Raw genomic sequence first — 7196 nt, forward strand, 5'->3', positions numbered from 1 at the left:
CTGGGGACCGCTGACAGGCTTCTGGGAAGCTTGGGAGAGTGGGTCACCATGAAGGTGAGTTGGCACTGCATCGAGGGCTGTTGAGACTTCCAAGCCAAGACCAAAAGGAATCACAGCCAGCTTTGAGGCCAGTTGTACAAGAGGCTGAATTCCTCCCAGCATCAAGATCCTGAGTCCTCTCTTCGCATCTGCAAATGCCAGGGGACCAGCAGCACCCATGTGGACCAGGACTTCCATAGCCCAAGGAGGTGGGAGAGCACGAGCTCCCTGCTTGGTGCTTCCTTCACTTTCCACTCCACTGTTATGTCTCTCAGTCCAAACCTGCCAAGAAGGAAAGTGCAAGCTGGCAGCATGGCTTCTTTCCTCTATCTCTTGTTTCCCCTCCCATCATCACCCAGACCCGGAAAGTATCAGTGGTCCTGTATCATAGCCTCTGATTCCATAGAGCACAGGCCTTAGTGTGGGCATCACCCGGAGGACTCGTTAAAACATGCATTGTTGGGCTCCATTCCCAGAATTTCTAGTTCAGTAGATCTGGGGTGGGACCTGAGGGTTTGCATTTCTACCAAGTCCCAGGTGATGCCAATATTGCTGGTCTGAGGACCACACTTTGCGCACCTTTGCAATAGAGCAGTGTCTCAACCTGTCTCAACACTGTTACTCTTTTGGGTCAGAGAAATCTGTGTGGCAGGGGCTCCCTGAGTATTGCGGGATGTTGAACAGCATCCTTGGTCTCCATGCACTAGATGCTGATAGCACAACCCCCTTAGTTATGACAACCAAAATCCCTCCGGGTGAGAAACACCGCCACAGAGCATACCAGTTGTCCGAGTAAGAAGTGATACTTTCCCTACCTTATGGGAAGACACTAGGAGTTGGGAGCCTTGGGAATCAATATTTTTTAAATAAAAGGCGAAGATGACACAATTTAGGAAATCTTCTTTCAACACAATAGTCTATGACTCTGTTTTCCTTCTGCATAATCGTAGTTCTGAATGACAGAAACAGCTTATTCTTTCTTTTTTGTACTACTTTTGAAAGAAATTCTAATACTCTCAAAGATAAATGGATTCCTAGGGTAACCTGGGGTTAAAGTCCTATATGAGGTAGACTGAAAAGAAAAATCGCATTACATTTTTACAATTACTCCCTTTACATCTCTAGACAAACGAGCACAATATGGCGTGATGCTAAAAAGGTACAGCTCATTGCTGGTGTCTGGTCTTCATGATTCCTTAGGGTCCCAGGTAATACACACAACACTCAGGCCAAATATTCTTACCTAATCCATGCTGTCCTACTGGAAGAAGCTTTAAGGGCGATTTAATGTTTTTTTTCTCCCCCAGATAACCAAGTGTTAGTACCTTGGGTGAAGTACCAGGTTAATTAATAGCCTAAATGCAATTTCTCTACCCAGGTGAGTTGCAGTGTGAATATTTGTCCTTCTTTAATTGTTGTGTATTCAGGGTCAATCAGTGTTAGGCACAGACATACTTAAGCAAAATTTAGTGACAATGAATATTTTCACCTAGATTCTGCCCAAAAGCTCAAATAGGAGGATTAAGTGCGGGTTGAAGAGGTTGAATGCTGACAGAGGAGTCTGTCCTCTCCTGTATCATACAGATGTCTTTTGTATAGTAGGCGGTATTTTCATCCATAGGCTTCTTACGCTTACAACCTTAGGAACACAAGTCTACCTGGGAAGGGAGTGGAGAACCTGAAACCATTCTGTAATCTGCTAAATGCTTAGCTGGTTTCTAGAAGTCCTTTCTCTCTCTCTCTCTCTCTCTCTCTCTCAGCAACCTAAATTTATACAGAAAATATGAGCTCTGCTCAGTTTTTGACAAATCCGTGGAAGGAGAGAAAGTTCATCAACTTGTGGGCCTGGAAAGTCTTTATGTTTGTTACCCTCTGTAAACTTGCTGTCCCGCAGGCGATACCTTGCTCTCCACTGCTATGCCGTGTAATACCATCGCGGGCACAGACATCCGCAGCCAGGCCCAGCCCCTCCCTGCCACCTAAAGTCCAGCTGATAACTGACTCCCCATCCCCAGCTTACTAACATTTGGATGAGCAAAGGTCTCACTCGTTTTGACTGACCAGGAGAAATCCTGAGTGGCAGCCCTCCGAATTCTGAAGATACTACAAAACCAACCCAATAGAGAGCCTTGTATTCCGGAGACAGTAGTGGTAGTTTCATTTGTCACCTAACCATCAGAGCACCATCCTCTGAAGTCACTTTAGTAGCTGTTGCCCCTAGACTAGGTGACATGGCTGTGCAGCACAGACTAGAAGGAAGGCTCCTCAGGGAGACAGGACAGGCAGCGGTCCCCACAGGAGCTGGGTACATCTTCACTCGATTACACTGCTTGCAGTAAGAGTCCTTTCAGGGAAAGCAGGGCATTTCCTCTTGATACTTGGCTTACTGAAACCCATGGAAAGGAAGAGTGACCCCGCATCTTCTGGAAAGAAGAGATTATGTCAAATAACAAGTCTAGAATCCCAATAGAGTTAAGAAAGGGGCCTAATGCTCTTGACCTGTATAAGATAGTGGTTCTCCACTCTCGGTGTGTGTCACCTAACCTGGAGAGCTAATAAAAAATAGAGTGGTCCACGCTTACCGAAGTAGCATGAAGCCTGCACCTCACAGTCTTACCAAGTTCCCCAGGTGACGCTGATAAACACCAAAACTTGAGAACATTGCTCTCGGGCACAAGGACACTAGGGCACTATGAAAAAAATCCAGCTTAACACAGATCTGCAACTGGAAAAAGGAGAAGTATTTTAATAGCCTTCACAGGCACTTAGTATGGAGATTTTTCTTTGGTAATACACCAAAATTTTACAAGTAGTTTCTTAAAGATTAGTAGAAATGTGGAATCTAAAATTATATAGATAAACTTCTTGAACTCAGTTACGTTAAAATCCATTGGTGTGACTTGGCATGGATCTTTCACTCAAGCATGATCTGGTAACGTCATGCATTGGTTCACAGAATTATGCCAATTTTCAAAATATTGACATATTTCATCATCCAATAGAAAAAATCCAGTCATTATTTTTTAATTTAAATTCAATAGCCAACATATTTAGTTTCAGATGTAGTGTTCAATAATTCATCAGTTGCATATAACATCCAGTGCTCATCACATCACATGCCCTCCTTAATGCCCATCACCTGGCTACCCCAACCCCCCACTCACCTCCCCTCCAGCAACCCTCAGTTTGCTTCCTATAGTTAAGAATCTCTCATGGTTTGTCCCCCTCTCTGATTTCTTCCCATTCTGTTTTCCCTCCCTTCCCCTATGATCCTCTGTGCTGTTTCTTATATTCCACATATGAGTGAAACCATATGAAAATTGAAAAAAAATCCACAGTCATTAATATCACCACCAATATCATAGGAAATGTCTTTCAAGATTTGAGGAGCTGTCAAGCTACTGGTGGTGGATACAAGTTTTCCAAAATACCAATTTTTAATTGAAAGCTCGAGGTTTTTTTCATTAGCAACAAGTACTATCAGTTGCTATCCTTCAGTGACAGGCTCACTTCATAATTTTTTTTCTCTTTCTCTTTTTAAATAAGTTTTATTGAACAAACATAACACAATATATAACATAACATAAAATCAATCCTTTTAAAGTGTAAAATTTAGTGGCTTTTTGTATATACAGAGCTGTGCATCCATCACTAGCATCCAGCTCTAGAACATTTTCATAGCCCCCATACCCATTAGCACCCACTCTCCAGTTCCTCCTTTGCCCAGCCCCTGGCAACCAGCCCTGTCTATCTCCAGGGATTTGTCTATTCTGGACATTTCATGTAAATAGAATCCTACAATCTGCAGTCTTTGTGGCTGCCTTCTTTCACTTACTATAATGTTTTCAAGGTTCATCCATGTTGTAGCATGTGTCAGAATTTCATTCATGGGGCACCTGGGTGGTGTAGTCAGTTAAGCATCTGACTCTTGATTTGAGCTCAGGTCATGATCTCAGAGTCCTGGGAGTGAGCCCCACATCAGGCTCTGTGTTCAGCATGGAGTCTCCTTGAGACTCTTTCTCTCCCTCCCTCTGTTCCTCCCCCTGCACTCACTCTCACACATGCTCTCTCTCTCTCAAATGAATGAATAAATCTTTAAAAAAAATTTCATTCATTATTTTGGTTGAAGAATATTCCATTGTATGGATAGACCACATTTTGTTTATCCTTTCATCGGTTGGTGGACATTTGAACTGTTTCCACTCTTGAGCTATTACAAATAGTGCCGCTCTGAACACTCACGTGCAAGTTTTTGTGTGGACATGTATTTTCGTTTCTCCTGGGTATTCCCCTAGGAGCAGCATTGCTGGGTCATACAGTAACTCTATGTTTCACATTTTGAGGAACTGACAAACTCTTTTCCAAGGTAGCTGTACCATTTTACAATCCCACCAGGAATATATGAGGGTCCCAATATCTTATTGTCCTCACTAACATCATTAGCTGTCATTTTGGTTTTAGCCATCCTTGTGATTGAGAAGTGGTACTTCAATGTGGTTTTGATTTGCACTTCACTAATGATGATATGATGATAATAAATGATAATGTGGAGCATTAATTTAATTCTGTATTTTTGGCCATTTGTTTACCTGCTTTGGAGGAATGTCTATTCAAATCTTTTCACATACCCTTAATCATTTTTAAAATATGGCTTATTTTTTAATTGCTGAGTTATGAGTTTTTGTATTTTAGATACAAGTCCCTTATCAGATATATGATTTACAAATATTTCCTCTCATTCTGGGGTTTCTTTTCATTTTCTTTTTCTTTCTTCTTCTTTTTTAAAAGATTTATTTATTTATTTTGGAGAGATAGAGTGTGCATACATGTGCACCTGGGGAGGGAGGTAGGAGGAAGAGGGAAAGAATCCCAAGCAGACTCAGTGCATAGCATGAGCTCAATGCAGGACTTAATCTCATGACCCATAAGATCATGACCTGAGCTGAAACCAAGAGTCAGACATTCAACTGACTGAGCCACCAGGTGCCCCTTCATTTTCCTGATAGTATCATCTGAAGCACCACATGTTTTAATTTTAATGAAGCCCAACATACCTATTTTTTTTCTTTTGTTGCTCATGCTTGATGTCATTTGTATCTAAGAAATTATTGCCTAACTCAAGGTTATAAAGAATTTAATTCTGTGCTTTCTAAGACCTTTGTAGTTTGAACTCTTAAACTTAGGTCTATGATACATTTTGAGTTAATTTTGGGGGTCCAACTTTATTCTTTTGCACAAGGATATCCATGTGTCTCCTCACCATTTGTTGAAATGACTGTTCTTCCCCATCAAATTGTCTTGGAACCTTTTCCAAAAATCAATTGACCATAAATGTATGAGTTTATTCCTGGACTGTCAGTTCTGTCCCATGCACTTTTATGTCTATCTTTAGGCCAGTACTTCACTGTCCTGATCACAGGAGCTTTGTGTTGTTTTAAAATCAGGAAATGTGAGTCTCCTAATTTTGTTATTTTCCAAACTTTTTTTTTGATATTCTGGTGGACACAAAGATTTTTAAATGCTTTATAGATGATTCCATTTTGCAGCTAGGTTTGAGAATCATTATTTCTAGTGGACACAAATTATCTAGATATTCTTGCCACCTTCATAAAACCCATCACTTATAAGTTTGTCAATTGTTTTATCTACACATTCTGATGGCTTCTATTTTTATTTATTTATTTTTTTTTTTTCATGATGTATTATCCTTTTTTTTTTTTTTAATGATTTTTTATTATATTATGTTAGTCACCATACAGTACATCCCCGGTTTCCGATGTAAGGCTCAATGATTCATTAGTTGTGTATAACACCCAGTGCACCATGCAATACGTGCCCTCCTTACTACCCATCACCGGTCTATCCCATTCCCCCACCTCCCTCCCCTCTGAAGTCCTCAGTTTGTTTCTCATAGTCCATAGTCTCTCATGTTTCATTCCCCCTTCTGATTACCCGCCTTTCTTTATCCCTTTCTTCCCCTACCGATCATCCTAGTTCTTATGTTGCATAGATGAGAGAAATCATATGATAGTTGTCTTTCTCTGCTTGACTTATTTCACTTAGCATTATCTCCTCCAGTGCCGTCCATGTTGTAACAAATGTTGAGAACTCGTTCTTTCTGATAGCTGAGTAATATTCCATTGTATATATGGACCACAACTTCTTAATCCAGTCATCTGTTGAAGGGCATCTCGGCTCCTTCCACAATTTAGCTATTGTGGACATTGCTGCTATGAACATTGGGGTGCATATGGCCCTTCTCTTCACTACGTCTGTATCTTTGGGGTAAATACCCAGTAGTGCAATGGCTGGATCATAGGGTAGCTCAATTTTTAACTTTTTAAGGGACCTCCACACTGTTTTCCAGAGTGGCTGTACCAATTTGCATTCCCACCAACAATGTAGGAGGGATCCCCTTTCTCCACATCCTCTCCAACAATTGTTGTTTCTTGCCTTGTCTATTTTTGCCATTCTAACTGGCGTAAGGTGGTATCTCAGTGTGGTTTTGATTTGAATTTCCCTGATGGCTAATGATTTTGAACATTTTTTCATGTGTCTGTTAGCCATTTGTATGTCTTCATTGGAAAAGTGTCTGTTCATATCTTCTGCCCATTTTTTGATTTGTTTATTTGTTTCTCGTGTATTGAGTTTGAGAAGTTCTTTGTAGATCTTGGATACCAGTCCTTTATCTGTAGTGTCATTTGCAAATATCTTCTCCCATTCCGTGGGCTGCCTCTTAGTTTTTCTGACTGTTTCCTTGGATGTGCAGAAACTTTTAATCTTGATGAAGTCCCATAAATTCATTTTATCTTTTGTTTCTCTTGCCTTTGAGGATGTGTCATGAAAAAGGTTGCTTTGGCCGATGTCGTAGAGGTTGTTGCCTATGTTCTCCTCTAGAATTTTGATGGATTCCTGTCTCACATCGAGGTCTTTCATCCATTTGGAGTTTATTTTTGTGTATGGTGTGAGATAGTGGTCAAGTTTCATTCTCTTGCATGTAGCTGTCCAATTTTCCCAGCACCATTTATTGAAGAGACTGTCTTTTTCCCACCGGATGTTTTTTCCTGCTTTATCAAATATTAGTTGCCCAAAGAGCTGAGGGTCCATTTCTGGGCTCTCTATTCTGTTCCATTGGTCTATGTGTCTGTTTTTGTGCC

This window comes from Ursus arctos, unplaced genomic scaffold, assembly GCF_023065955.2.
Source record: "Ursus arctos isolate Adak ecotype North America unplaced genomic scaffold, UrsArc2.0 scaffold_22, whole genome shotgun sequence".
In the NCBI taxonomy this organism is placed as follows: Eukaryota; Metazoa; Chordata; class Mammalia; order Carnivora; family Ursidae; genus Ursus; species Ursus arctos.